The sequence below is a fragment of the Prionailurus bengalensis genome, chromosome A3 (genome assembly GCF_016509475.1).
Source record: "Prionailurus bengalensis isolate Pbe53 chromosome A3, Fcat_Pben_1.1_paternal_pri, whole genome shotgun sequence".
NCBI lineage: Eukaryota > Metazoa > Chordata > Mammalia > Carnivora > Felidae > Prionailurus > Prionailurus bengalensis.
The window spans coordinates 102,935,722-102,951,212 of record NC_057354.1 but is presented as its reverse complement, the minus strand read 5'-3'; the positions used below and the strand labels follow the sequence as shown (position 1 = coordinate 102,951,212).

The following is a 15,491-nucleotide window of genomic DNA, read 5'->3' as shown; positions in this document are numbered from 1 at the left end:
TACACCAGCATGCCCACTTCTCTGAGTCTTTTGATCCCTTCACCCACTATTTGCCATGGCAGTGCTGGCAGTTCTGTTTCATTTAGTGCAAGCCATTGCTTTTTCTAAGCTTCCATGAGCCCACCAAGTAGAGCATTAATACCACTGCCTGCTCCTTGCCAGGGTGTTACATCCTGTACCACATAGCAGTGCTCCCAATTCAATCCACTCTCCTTCATCCAACTTCATGGTTTGCCTCCCTTGATGCAACACAAGGAGAATCCAGTCCCATGTCAATTCTCCAACTCCTGCTGGACTCACTGGCCATGTCCTGCAGTTCCACTGGTGTTCGATTCCTTCTCCCACTTGGTAGGCCTGCTGTCTTCCCACTGTGGCCAAGAGGACTAGAGTGTGGTTGCTCCAGCTGGGAGGGATCAAGACAAGGTAAGGCCTGGCTGACGGGTTTAGTGGGCAAAGAAACAATGAGCTACTTTTTCAGATTGGGCACTTTATTACTTATATAGAGAGTGAAAGTGTGAGCAGTCAGAAGTGCCAGATCCCTATGGCCCTTGTGCAGGGTGACACCAAAACAAAAGAGGCCAGATGACAGCAATGTGGATGATGGATGGCACTGTGCCAGACTGCGGCTAAGGATGCGTGATGTGGCAAGAGCGGTGGTAGGCAGAATTTGAAGGTGGCCTCCAAGATTCCCACCCCCTGCCATAATGTCCTGTCTAATCCTCACCCCTTGAATGTTGGTGCCAACTCTATAAACTATAGCCAGTGTTTTATAGTCTGTGGTGGTCCTCATAGGAGGGTGAGACCTAAAGCCCCATGCCTCTCTGGAACCAGGGAGGCAGATGATAAACTGTCTCATGACAGCTCCTCAGAAGACTGCCTATCTTGCCATAGTTTAGGGGGTTAGAAGGTGTTCCTCCACGACATGCATCAGACTTCAGTTTAGCCTTGCCTACGTGGCCTATGTGGAGACATGCAAGGTTGCCGGGGCACAATAGTGGAGATGTTTTACCTCACCACCTCTGGACCTCCATATATCATGGCTAAGAATTCTTTTTTGGGACTCCTGGCTGGCTCATTCAGGGAGCATGCAACTCTTGATCTTGGGGTTCTGAGTTTGAGCCCCACACTGGGTGTAGAGGTTACTTAAAAAACAAAATAAAAAAAAGAGAAATATAAACCACGCCATCAAATACTATAGTTAGTTGTACTGATAAGAGCTTAGACCAAATCCTTTTTCCTTACTTTAGGCAACAATGAATGAGAATGGCCACCTCCGTAACTCCTCTTAGGACAACCAGGCTGACTTACAAGAAGATGGATTGCAACCAGGCTTCCCTTCCAGGCCCAGGCCAATTTAACATGTCATTAATTTCAGTGCCAGAAGAGGTGTTGGTTATTACACGTACCCTGACTTGACTGGTCAGCAGAAAATGCAGGCAATGTGATCATCCATCACCACTGACACTGGATAGTTTGGACTGTTTATGAGTGGCAGGTGATTATATACCTGATATTAACTGTGAACAGTACTATTCACTTGGGGCAAAGGTATATTAGCTATCGTAGCCCAGCCCAACCTCAATACTGTGTCCTGCCCATGGTCACTTAGATTCTGCTAATAGAAGGTTTGAGTCATCTCAGCAGCAGCATTTTACTTATGTGAGGTCAAGGTCTAATTCTTGCAAGGCTGGGGGGTGGGGAGGGGCACGTAGGTGGCAGGTTGGGTGTCCTCCAGCTCAGGTCATGATCTCATGGTTCGAGAGCTCAAACCCCACATCAGGCTCTCTGCTGTCAGTGCAAAGCCCACTTCAGAACCTCTGTCCCCCTCTCTCTGCCCCTTTCCCTTGCTCTCTCCAAAAAATAATAAATAAATGTTAAAAAAAAAAAAAAAAGACTGGGGGTTGGGATTAGCCATGTAAAGGAAATTTAAGTACCAGAAAGAACCTATAAGAGAGAATACTTTCTAGAAGAATACTTCCAAAGTGTTCAAAGAAGGAACTCTCAACCATCTATCAGCAGTGTCAAGAGGGTGAGACAGATTCAGCAATCCAAGGAAGTGTGTGTGTGGATTTAGGTGGAAGAGGGAGATCAGCAATAATAAGATAAGCCTAAGTAGAACCATAAGTGTCCTGAAAATTAATTTTTTTGATGTGTTGGGCAAAGATTCTCTACTTTTATAACTTAAGGTGTCCACTAGAATGGGTGTCCTGCAGTTAGGGCACAGGCAGTGGGGACCATGTGGTACAAAGGTTACTCCAAGATGACAGAACAAACCAGGTGTTCTGCGGGCAGGAACCAAGAGGTCTAAGGTATTCCTTCCCACCAGCCCGGGTGGTTGCTCTCCTTGCATGGTCACGTGATTGGTATATCCAGTTCCTGCAATCCATTGGCTACTGTCCATGAATCAATAAAGATATAGCAAGGTACATTTTGGAGGGTTTACTCAGGACAAGCACGCCTGATTCCAACTCTGTTCACTGGGAAGAGTTCTCTCTTTCGTGCAAAGTTTTAAACAGCTGTTTTCTGTGGCTGCACAGCTGCAGGGGCCAAGCACATTCCACTGGTCTTTAACTTGGCTGATCCATCTGTGAACCAGGCCCAGGCATCCTCAGAGACCTTGGTGGACTAGTGCCCCCAAGAAGCTGGAGGCGCTGGCCCAAACTTTCCCTCTGGGGTTGCCGCATCTGGGGATGTCTGGCCACATTTTTATGCAGCAACCTGACTCGTTTGATGCCTGGAGGCTCTAGTCAGCAGAGCAGTTAGTCACTGACTTTTATAGTTTCAAAGGCTTACTGGGACTAACTGGTCAGAGGGGGAGGGCAGGGTGGACAGCCCACAGGAAGGTGGTCAGAAGCACTCCTGCCTGTGTCAGCTCTTCCGTCAGTGCGGTGGTCTCTTCCCCATGTCCTGCACTACCTCACCCACACCACCGGCCTGGGCTGGGGCGCCTGGTGGGTCCCACATGGGTACTGCTCCCCCTGGCCCTGTCTTGACTGTAGCGTTTTCCCCACAGGGCTTCTTACCATCAAGAGAAGTTCTACACACGCTTGAAACGCTGCGTGTCCCCACACCATTGAGGGTGCATGACCCGGGGTGAAATTGTGCCCGTGGGCCAAGGTCATTCTTGGAAGGGGACTCAGCACTGAGCTACCAGCAGTTAAAACCCTGGCAGCTTGAGGATTGACCACCTTGGTCCTGATGGGGGACTTGGGGAGGCACCCACAGGTCTACTCTGCACCCTAAAGTCATTGTGTTCACACTGCCACTACAGCTGAGACTCCAGTAGGCGGTCACACCATTCTGGGAAGCTGTCTGCTTCTAGGAGATATGGCATGTGGTAACATCAGGGAATTTCGTGATTTGGGCCTACTGCCCACATTTTTTTGTCATAAATTAGTATCCCATGGCCAAATAATTTGTGAGACACCACTGTAATTGAATAAGCGTTTGTAAATCTATGAACAGCAGTGTTGACAGAAGTGCCGTGGGCACGTAGGCAAATCCACACCCAGAATATGTTTGCGTTCCCTTGCCTTCATTCCCCACCACCATTTGCCTTTTACACTCACCAAACGGGAGGTAAATGCAGATGCGGTAAAAATCGTTAGTCCTGCCTCTTTCAAATCTTTATGGAACTCATTTCTGCACTGTTCCACAAGCACAGAATTCTTAGGTATTATCTTGGCTATAGGAGGCCTGTTCAAGGAAGGAATTTGGCCATTCTTACCATAATAGACCTATTCCTCTGGTAAGGGAAGGAAGGCTGGCAAAATAACCACACGGTGTGTCTGGGATCCCACTTGACCTTCTGTGAGATGGACTCTGGCCAACACTTATCCTCATACTGACCTCTAATCCTCTCTCCAAAGAATCACAGTATTCCAGGGATTAGGCCCAGATAAGCACCCATATCTACAAATGTGGCTTTCAGGAAAATGAGCACAGACTGAGATTAAAGCACCTGATTCCTGATCCTCTCTTTTGCTAGGCGTATATTGGGCAAAATCCTTAAACTCCCTGAGCCTGTTTGCTCATCCATAAATTAAAGCCAAAAATATTCTTCTGATTGTTTCTTGTTTGTGCTGATGTGATAAGATTACACACCAAGTGCTTTACACGCTGCCTAGAATACAGCCTAACATCTGTCAATACTATCGGCTTCTACTTCTTCTGGAAAATGTAAAGAAGAATAGAAATATGTATGACTATCAGTATTTTAATAGCTCACTTTATGCATTTTAATTATTTCTCATTTATTTCCAATTTTTGTTGTTTCTTAACAACATAGAATCTAGGGATAGAAATTTAGGACTAGGTCAATCATCAGGTTGAATGGATATTCTTATATGACAGACTGGCTACTAAGGCCCAGAGAATCAGATGATTTGATCCTTATTTTCAAATAATTGAGTTGTAAGAGTTATCTTTTACTTCTTTTAAAAAATATCTTTGGGGCACCTGGGTGGCCCAGTCGGTTAAGCATCTGACTTCGGTTCATGTCATGATCTCACAGTCCGTGAGTTCCAGCCCCACATCGAGCTCTGTGCTGACAGCTCAGAGCTTGGAGCCTGCTTCGGATTCTGTGTTTCCCTCTCTTTCTGCTTCTCTCTCTCAAAAATAAATAAACATTAAATACGTTTTTTAAAATACCTTTTTACTTAACATCTAATCTGTACCCCTAGTCTAGGATTTAATTTGGAAAAGATTTTTTAAAGTCTTAAGACTGTAGAAAATGTGTGCTATAACCATAGCTTGTAGGAATGTGAGTTGGTAAAGCATTTCTTTAGCTATTAAGACTAGCTAAAACACTGATTTCTGGACTCTACTCTTAGTTTATGATCCAGTAGAATTGGGGTGGAGCCAAATAATTTGCATTTCTGACAAGTTCCCAGATGATGCTGATCCTGATGCTGCTGGTCCACAGACCACACTTTGAGAACTACTGATGTAGAGTATTCTGGTAATATTTAATTAAAGCCAGAAAAATATTCATAAACTTTGACCCAGGATAAATGAAGATGAGCAGCCCGTGTGCCAACACCTGCCTTGGATGCTCCCCATCTGACCCCAAGGGCCTGCCACAGCCCCTCCTAGTCACGCAGGGCAATCTCCTCCCCCCCCCCCCCCCCCCCCCCCCCCGCCAGGAAGCACAGTGGAGGCATGATTCAGTGGGCAGGGAGCAGCCCCAGGTTTTCAGGGTGCAGCTGAGGCAGGAGAGAGGAAAGGCATTTGGGATCACGCCCCAGCCCCTACTAAAGTGTTTCCCATTGCCCATATCAGGATCTAACATATCACAGATTTGACTGATTTGTCTCATTTATTGCCCGACTCCTTTGCCCTTCTTCAGAGCGTAAGTTCTCAGAGCAAGAATTTTTGTGTGTTTTGGGCAAGAGCAATGCATGGATCATAGGAGGTGCTCAATAAGTACTGTTCAATGAATGATCGTACACATGCATCTGAATGCTCATAGTACTATTTCTTTTATTTTAATTTTTTTAATGTTTATTCTTGAGAGAGAGAGAGAGAAAGAGAGGAAGGGGCAGAGAGAGAGGGAGACACAGAATCCAAAGCAGGCTCCAGGCTCTGATCTGTCAGCACAGAGCCTGACTTGGGGCTGGAACTCACAAATCGCGAGATCACTACCAGAGCCGAAGTCGGATGCTTAACTGAGTCATCCAGGGACCCCCATAATACTATGTCTATAAGGATCCACAAGAAAATGGCAGCAGACTTTCTGTGAGTAAGGGAAATGAGAAAAAGTGGAAGTAAGCATAATTTTCACTGACTCTGGTTCGCCTTTGAATTTTTGCTACCAATTGTTAGAAACAACACAATAGTCCCCAAATAAAGTTGTTCATGCTGAGCGCTGTGTCACGAAACCAAGATTAGATAGACTGTCACCTCTTCCAGAAAGGAAATACTAAACCAGTCAGGAGTCACCCGGTCAGCACTAGTTAAACTGTCTGCCTGGGAGACCCCATCATCCCCTAAGGGAAAATAACCTTGCACTACCCAATCCACTTTTTTTTTGCCTACTATGACTTTCATCCTTGTTCCTGCTCCCATCTGGCTATAGAAGTCTTTCATTTTGGGGTACCTGGGGGGCTTAGTCGGTTGATCATTTGACTTTGGCTCAGGTCATGGTCTTGCAGTTTGTGAGTTCGGGCCCCATATCAGGCCCGTTGCTGCCCTCTTGGAGCCTGCTTTAGATCCTCTGCCCCCCCCCCATCTCTGTCCCTCCCCCACTTGCGTGTTCTCTCTCTCTCTCAAAAATAAAAATTAAAAAAAAAAGGCTTTCATTTTGTATAGCTCCTCGGAGCTTCTTTCTACATGTTAGATTGAAGGCAGGTAGAGACTGCTCCTGGCTTTGTTCAGGAGAACATTTATAGTTTATTGTCTCTCTTTCTGAAATTCTTCTAACAGACCTCTTGTCTGGGTCTCCCAATTCTAGTTGATTTTTGCTCAAATAAACACTTAATTTTTAATGTGCCTCAGTTTATCTTTTAAAACTATATATTTTACTTAGCTAACCAAAAATAAGTTAGATCCCTATTATTATTATTTTTTTAAGTAAACTCTGCACCCAATGTGGGGCTTGAACTCATGACCCTGAGATCAAGAGTTGCATGCTCTAACAACTGAGCCAGACGGGTGCCCCTAGATTCCTATTATTAAGAAAATCAAGTTGTAAGAGAAATAGGCAAAATGGCGAAAACCACAAGGACCACATACACACTAGGTATGGTTAGATCAATGCGTGAGGCTGCGTGAGAATGCCCCAGACAGGCCTGAAGAAAAGCTCAGTGCTTACTGAGCATCCTGCCACATGGCCTGGACCTGAGGCCCCACCTCAACCCTTCCCTGAGCCTGGCCTTGCCCCAAACTAATCCGGATGGTTCCCAGAGGTCCCTCCTGGAAACCAGAAGTTTCTAGCCCTTCCCACCCACCCATCTTAGCTGCAAGTGTCAAGTAACAGCCAGTAGTTAATAGAGAAAAGAGAGATTGCCTGTGGCTGCTTCTGGAAGGAGAGAATATCTCTAAGTCCAATGAACTAAAGTCCAAATGTGAATGCAGGTGTCAAGAAAGGAGACAGAAGGAAATACTTAGAGAGAAAGGAGAGAAAGTTACGCACTAGGTCTCACATGATTGGTAAGTGGCCTGGGCTGGGGCGCCGGGAGTGAGGTTAAGGAATTAGAGGTCCCTGAGACCAAAGGAGGAAGCCCAGGTAGGATCACCAAGATCACTAGGTAGGATCTCATGGAACTGGGAGATCCAGACAAGAGGTCTGTTAGAAGAATTTCGGAAAGAGAGACAATAAACTATAAATGTTCTCCTGAACAAAGCCAGGAGCAGTCTCTACCTGCCTTCTAGGTGACTGCTGACCTAATTATTTATTCAATAATATTTATCAGGGGGTGCCTGTGTGGCTCAGTTGGTAAAGCATCTGGCTCTTGATTTCGGCTCAGGTCATGATCTCATAGGTTCATGGGATCGAGCCCTACGCTGGGCTCTACTAACAGTGCAGCCTGCTTGGGACTCTCTCTCTCTCTCTCTGTCTGCCCCTCCACTGCTCGTGCACTCTTTCTCAAAAATAAATAAATTAATTTAAAAAATTAAAAAATTATGAATTTAAATTTAAAATTTTAAATTTTAAAACAAATTACAAAAAATATTTATCATTGTACCAGACCCTATGTCAGAATATCATTTTGATTTGACTAAATACAGAACACTTATATGACCTGAGACTGTCTTACTGGAGAACTATTAAGAGACCCTGATACCCAAGGAGACCAAGCCTTCCCTGGGAAAGTGTCAAAATAGCGGAACACCTCCTCGATGATGCCTATTGCCCTTCACAGGTGCACAGACTCTAGGAGAGGAGCCCCTCTTTCCCCTCTGGATCTTTCTGTTGCCTCTGACCCCACAGCAGTGTTTGTACTTGCCCAGCAGAGGGCAGCCAGAGCCCGGCCCCCACTTTCCTAGCCACCTGCTTAGGAAACTGGACAGATGGGTACCTAGCCCCCTCACTGCCCACTGAGGCTTGGGCATGATGCCCATGAGCTGGCAGCAGCAGCCCCAGAGAAACAGGATGCACCAGGAAGCTGTACCAAAAGAAAAAAAAAAAAGGCTGTTTTCAATTCTAAGCTGTGTCTGTTCGGCCCGGCAGATGCTCGGCCCTGGCACTCTGCCACATTCACCCTCTCAAGGGTCCTGGGACGAAGGATCATTTCCTTCTCATCCCAGAGCAGGCTGCTTGCCCCGTTTCTACTCACTGTTCAAAATCTGTTTTTTTCTGAGGCATAGAATCCTAGGCCCCAGAGCTGGGAGAGACTTGGGAGCTGCTTGCCTGGGAGTTACCATTTTAAATAACTTCAAAGGCAGGCAGGGAGCCTACATGTGTCTCATGGACTCAGGATGAGCCGGTGGGGGGTGACAGGGGCTGTGTGAACTGGAGACAGACCTGTGCCAGAGCGCCTAGGTTCACTGGGTTGCTCACTGAGAAGAACAGAAAACCTGGCCACTGGCTGAGCTGGGACGCTGGCTGCCAGGTCTCCCTTTCCTCTTAAAAAAATATGAGAAACTGAGGTCCAGGAAGGGAAAAAGACTTGAGCGAGATAGGGCCCGATTCCCTTTCTCCCCATCCTGGTCCCTTCCGTGTTGTTTGCACCGTGGGGACACGTGGTAATATCAAGCTCAACAGTTGAGGATGACTTAGACTTCCAGCTCTGTCTGCCCTGCGGCTGCTTCATGTTGGATTACTTCATTTCCCTCCTTGGCCACCATCTCCTGTTTGGAGAAAGTAGCCTCCCCCAGGATACAGGGCCCTCCTTTTCCTCGCAGTGAGTCACAGCCTCTGAGCTGACTTGCGGACAGCTTGACTCCAAGACAGAATCCTTCCCTCCCACTGCTTTTTCCAATGAATACCTCCAGCTGTGGCGCTCCACTTCCTCTGGCCACCTCCCTACTGCCGGGAACTTTTATTTACTCAGGTTTTTTCCTCCTTGAAATGAGGTCCTATGGAGAAGTACCCAAGAGACTTTCAACCCTAATTCCCCCAATCTCCCTGAGCAGTAATGACTGGAAGCATAAAATGTTGTTTTCCCATATTGTGTGAAGCAGGGGACCGGGAGGGGCGCCTGGGTGGCTCAGTCGGTTAAGGGCCTGACTTCGGCTCAGGTCATGGTTTCACAGTGCATGAGTTCAAGCCCTGCACTGGGCTCTGTGCTGACAGCTCAGAGCCTGGAGTTTGCTTCTGATTTCTGTGTCTCCCTCTTTCTCTGCTCCTCCCCCGCTCACACTCTGTCTCTCAAAAATGAATAAACATTAGAAAACTTTTTTAAAAATCCAGTCTTATACAATCGTATGCTCTACTCAGGCAAGCTGGCACTGTCACCCTGTCCAAGAGAATCGGCAGGTTTGGTGGGGATGCTGCGTTAGGGCTCAGTCTCCTGAGTCACAGGAATGGGGCTGTGGCCCCATTACCAGTCGTAAAGACACCTTTGGGTCCTGGGGCAAGTATTTGATAGAGGCAGTCACGTGAGGAGCACCAACATTCTCTCCCTGAGTAATCCAGGTGAGGAGCAGGAACGACCATCCCCTCTGTCATGGAGCACCCACTTGCAGCACCCCCCAAGCAGCTATAAAAAGGTGACTACGGTCCTGAGAATGCCATCTCAAAAGAACAGTGTCTCAAGAGTATCATTTGGGGCGCCTGGGTGGCTCAGTCAGTTGGCGTTGACTTTGGCTCAGGTCATGATCTCAGTTTGTGAGTTCCAGCCCCGCCTCGGGCTCTGTGCTGACAGCTCAGAGCCTGGAGCCTGCTTCCGACTTCTGTGTCTCCCTCTCTCTCTGCCCCTCCCCTGCTCTCTCTCTCTCTTTCTCTCTCTCCCCCTCTCAATAATAAACATTAAAAAATGTTTTTTAATAAAAAGAATATCATTTGAGGGACGTCTGGGTGGCTCAGTCTGGTTAAGTGTCTGACCCTTGATTTTGGGTCGGGTCATGCATGGGCTTGCAGTTAGTGAGTTCGAGCCCTGCATTGGGCTCTGCACTGACAGTGCTGAGTCTGCTTGGGATTTGCTCTCTCCCTCTCTCTCTGCCCCTCCCCTGCTTGCATGCTCTCTCTCTCTCTCTCTCTCTCTCTCCCCCCGTCTCTCTCTTTCTCTCAAATAAAACTTAAAAAAATGAGAGGAGGAAATAAGGGCATATACCTATGTATTCAAGGGAAACGTAGAGAAAAAGTAAAAAACACCAACTAGTGACATTAGTTAGCTGGAGGGCAGAGGATGGAACAGGTTGGAAAGGCCAGAGGGAACGAGGCCGATGACAGGTCTCTGAAATATCTTCTTGTTCTGACTTGGCTTTTGGAACCATTTTAATGTTTTCCATCTCAAAATAAATGAAAACAAAACTCACAAGGATGGGGAAAACGCTAAAATTGAATATACTTAGAAATAAGCAAATAAGAAATTTTGATTTCCTTTCGATTTCCTTTGATTTTACTAAAAATAATTAATCCCTTACAATGTGTTAAACATTTCCCTGCAATTCACTTAATCTCTGCAACATCTCTAAGTGGTAGGTACTATTACTCTCCTAGTTTTACAAGGGAGGAAGTCATGCTTCACTGGGATTCAGGGAGCTGCCAAGGTCCCAGGGACTTGAATTCAGATTTTGTATCAGATTTGTATGAGGTCTCAGTTCTGAGATCATATTATATACTCAGCTCTGTGCCAGGCACAGAAGTATGAGTTAGAGCCCCTGGGTTCCAAGAATCTACAACATTTGTGATAAACATTTAACACCACGAGGCTATAAAAATAGGGAAATGAATGAGTCCCTTATCATTCACAAAGATTTAAGGGCCATAAAGGTTTCAGGGATTCTGAGCATTCCTTGTGGGTTGGCTCCTTGGAGGATGTGTGTGGGATTTGAACCAAACCTCACAGGTAGGACTCAGGTAGGTGTGGAAAAGGGGCAAAGGAATTCCAGGCAACAGAACCCATTGGGGGCAGAGGTGCAGAAAGGGGCTTGGTGTGTGGCGAGCCAAGGAGAAGACCAGCTTTTGCAGAAGAATGGACAACATAGACGGGCACATACATAACTTTCTTGGAGATCTGCTGGAGTTCAAAGTCAAGGTGAACATCAAGAGAGTAAGGTGTCCACAATGAGGTTGGGATGAGGTCGGTGAATACCCAGGCCCTAAACGTTAGTCCTTTTGTACATAGCTGCATATTGATATTTGATATCTGTCTCATCCCTTTCTGGTTACTGGGCTCAGAGAGATTACTGGAAAAGATAGACACTATATGCTGGATCTACAGATTAAAAACTCTTTTTGCATAAAGGGGAAATAAAATGCTAGCTCCTTTGGTTGCTTTTGCTCTTCTCCTCCGTGTCTACTTAGCGGAGATTTACAAGCAGAAAGAGGAGCCACTCCCTGTTCCTTGGCTGAGCTCAAAGTCAGACAGTAGCCTTGCAGATCTGTCTAAAGCCAACTTGCGGGCAGCCCCCAGGCTGTGCCAGGAGAGGTGTCAAGGGAAAGCACTTCTTCCCCTTCCTGTCCCCTCCCCAGCTGGAGGGTTTAGTGCTCAGCAGGGATAATGAGAGGAAATGAGAGGAGAAAGCAAGGAGAGGAGGAGGGAGGGAAGCAGGCTAAGCCTGGTGGGCAGACACCGATGCTGAGCTCTAGCTGGCCAGCAAAGCAGAAACAGGAAGAAAATCAAAATATGGACATTTTTATCAGACTATCGGTTGGTTAACTGCCTCCAGGGTCTTCATCAGCACCAATATTCAGATAAACCTGAAAAATCCTTGAACAGTGGCTTTCAAATTGCTGCCCTCCGTACCCTTTTGAAATAACAGAACTAATCCCACGTCTGTCAGAGGATAAAGTCATCATCCAGCCCCTTCTGATCTTCTCATTGCTGTCTGTCACCATTGCCCCGTTCCCTTCCCTGCACCCACACCCAAGCCTGGGCCGGGGCCACACCAGCCCCCCTCGCTGCTCTGTGTTCACACCCTCCCCCAATCGGGAACACCACTTCCCTTCTCCTCCCCCAGAAGCCGCTCTTCAGGACCAGCCACACACCATCTCCTAGATGGGGCCCTGAGGCGAAGCGGTGGCTCCCTCCTCTGAACTGGGAGGGGGGTGCACACCCTTCTGTCAGTGTGGTTTGCACATCCTGTCCTAGTGACATGTGTGTCTTCCCACCGCCGGGCTCAGAGCCTCTTAAGTGCGGGACCCAAGTCTTGCTTTTTTTCTTTACTAGAACAAGATACAGTTTTTGATAGTGTTCGTTTAATATTTGAGGAATGGATATTTCCCTTAAAACAATGTTTCATACACTTTTTAGCCACAGCTCTCGGTAAGAACTACTTTTCACACCATGACCCTGTTTACACAGACTCTCACACACACATACCTAACTGAAACAGAAGGTTCGAGAAATAATACTTACTATGTTGGATGCATTCTGATATTTTCTCTTTTATTTCTCTCTCTTTTTTAAGTGCTCATTGGGACCTCAGGTGGAAAGCCGCAGTCCTAAAGTATAAAGAGAAGCTGGTAAAGCTAAAAGGAGAAGAGCTTCCCTTCCAAATCAGGATCCGATTAGGATTAAGCTGTAAACAAATGAGGGCCTCAGCCAGCTCTGATGTGCGGGCCATAAGGGTCTCGGCCGTATCATGAAGCAGAGGGCTAGGTGGGCTTTATTGACCATGTGATGGACCTCAGCTTGGGGCACCAACGGCCCTTGGCAGCTTTCCTGTTCAGTCCCTCCTAGCTTTCCTTCATTCCTGAACACGGCCATCCCCACCTTGCAAAGAATTCCTCGCATTGCACTTGCTGCCCCAGCTGTATTTTGTGCATACCTCTGTGACTGCTGTTACCACGCCAGACCGTATTGCAAGTCTTTTTGACGTGGCTGGCCGCTCAACTGAATTCCTGGAGGGAGCCTGGCCCGGGGAACCCTGTCAACAAGGGTTTGGTGCGTTGAGAAGAGACGAATGTCTGCTCTCTCTTGGGGTCTGCAGGCACCCATCTCTTCCAGACTGTGGCCTGGGTGAGGGGGTGCCGTGGGCTGAGGAGGGAGAAGCAGGCCAGGGCAAGCCACTTTGGAGCAGGACGGGCAGGTACTGCCCAGAGGCAGGAAGCAGTGGCTGGGATTCAACAGGGAATTTACAAAACTCAGTTATCTCTTCACTTTGGATAGAAACCCCATAATTTAAGAAATGAAGACGATAAACCTGAGCTTCAGGGTGAACTTTGGCACTCGAAAGCAGGCTCCTGGGACTGCAGTTGCTAAAGAACTAATAATTAGAGGGGCGCCTGGGTGGCTCAGTCGGCTGAGCCTCTGATTTCATCTCAGGTCATGGTCTATGGTTCTTGAGTTCGAGCCCTGCATCAGCGCAAAGCCTGCTATGGATCCTCTGTCCCTCTTCTCTCTGCCCCTCCCCTGCTTGTGTGTGGGCTCTCTTTCTCTCTCTCTCTCTCAAAAGAAACACTTAAAAAAAAAACTAATTAAGTGGCAGGTGGCAACCAACTCAGGTCTGGGCATCGAGAGCCCAAAGGTGATGGAAGTCCCTCCCCCACTAGTTAATCCAACCCTAGGGCCTTGGAGCTTCGGCCTCTTCTCTGCTGTGCCTCTCATCCTGAGCGAGTAAGCAGAATACAGGGAAGGAGGGTGGTGAATGTTGTGTCTCCCCAACCCTGTCATACCAACATGCTAATAGTCCTGGTGGAAAATTTTCTTGTAACTGTCAGAAATGACACAGATCATGAAACATCAATAGCACATATATCACAACATGACATTGGGAAACATAAGTTATTGTTCTGCTTGTCCTACAATAGCGGTGACCACACTTTCACAAAGAAAGAAAAAACAAACATTGAGAGCTCTCTTCTGTAGAGACACCAACACCTCAGAAAGGAACCTGGAATCTGATTCCAGAACATTCCAGCCGGTCTCTGCTTGCATCGGGGCCCCATTCCCTTTGTGTCTTTGTTCTTTCAACTTTATTGAATGCCTTCTAGCAGGATAGCATTGTGATGTCTACCACAAGGGAAGAAGTTTAACTTGTAAAAGGATTTGAGCAACTCTGTAGGTTAAAAACTAAACAAAGACAAATTCCTCTTAACTATTTGCCTAGTTCTGCTTTCTGTTATGCACCCCAGCTGTAACCCACTGTGAGCATTATTTGTCACACGGGAAAGAGAACCGGGCCCTTATTCCCCTGAGCTTACCTCTTCCACGTAACCAAGGTAAAGTGAGAAGCCTTGGCCTGCAGAGGACAAAGGTCAGAGCTCAGACCTTTATTCACAAGCCCTGTGGTCTTGGGAAGGGACTCCTGAACCCAGTTTCTTCTTATCTGTAGAATGTGGATAACTATACTGCTCCCCAAGCCTCTGTGAGGAGGGAAGGAGGGGATATACGTGGCAACAGCTAACATTCATGAAGCTAATAATTTTTGAAGTTTTTTTTTTAAGTTTACTTACTGATTTAAGTTTATTTCAGAGAGAGAGAGAGAGCACAAGTGGGGGAGGGAGAGAGAGGTAGAGACAGAATCCCAAGCAGGCTCTGTGCCATCAGCACAGAGCACGATGTGGGGCTCAAATCCACAAATCACGAGATCATGACCTGAGCTGAGATCAAGAGTCGGATGCTTAACCAACTGAGTGACCCAGGTGCCCCTTATTTATTTATTTGAGAGAGAGAGAGAGAGAGAGAGAGAGAGAGAGTGAGCTTGCATGCACAAACTGGGGAAGAGCAGAGAGAGGAGAGAGGGAATCCTAAGCAGACTCTGCACTGTCAGCGCAGAGCCCAACACGGAGCTCAAACCCACGAACCGCAGGATCATGACTGGAGCCGAAATCAAGAGTCAGACGCTTAACTGACTGAACCACCCAGGCACCCTGAAGCTGGTAACGTTGTGAGGTGACCATACAAGCACACTGGCTTCAGTGCACAGAAGGGAGATGGAGGTGATGAGTCAGACTGGGCAGAGTAGGGTTTTCCCTTTGTGAATCCGTGGAAAATAAAGCCGATGGTTAGAGGGCCCTGTCATGGAAAACCTCAGCCAGCTGGAACCGGCTGCATTTTGTTCTGCAGGCAGTGAGAGCAGGTGAAAGACTTCATAAAAGTAATGGTTTAGCTGATTCTTCTGGCCTAAAGTCTGCCTGGAAGTTGAGTGAGGCTGGAGGCTGGGAATAGGGGTGAGCAGCTGGACTTAGAAGGCTGAGAGAGGAAGGGGCAGCAGGTATGAGAGGCAAGCCCTAGGAGTTGTCAAAATGGGGTCTCTGCATGCTCCGGATGTTTCCTCAACTGCTTCTTTCTCCCAGTCTTTGCCCTCTGCTCCTGGTCCTTCTGTCTCCACCCCTACCCCCACCCCTTATCAGCCCTGTGTCCTTCCACCACTTAAGGAGGCAGGCAAATGAGGCTCAGCAAATGCTTCAGATGATAAAGATGCTGCCCGGTGGGCCTCCC

General features: G+C 47.3%; 1 protein-coding gene across 1 annotated transcript in view; it reads left to right on the top strand.

The window, feature by feature from the left end:
* CHCHD5 (coiled-coil-helix-coiled-coil-helix domain containing 5) overlaps window positions 1-13,255 on the top strand; it is a 43,743-nt gene extending 30,488 nt beyond the window's left edge. The window contains exon 6 of the transcript XR_006301041.1: window positions 12,517-13,255. The gene's annotated coding sequence lies outside the window, so the exon portion shown is untranslated. The remainder of the gene's footprint in view (window positions 1-12,516) is intronic.
* Window positions 13,256-15,491: the final 2,236 nt, after the last annotated feature.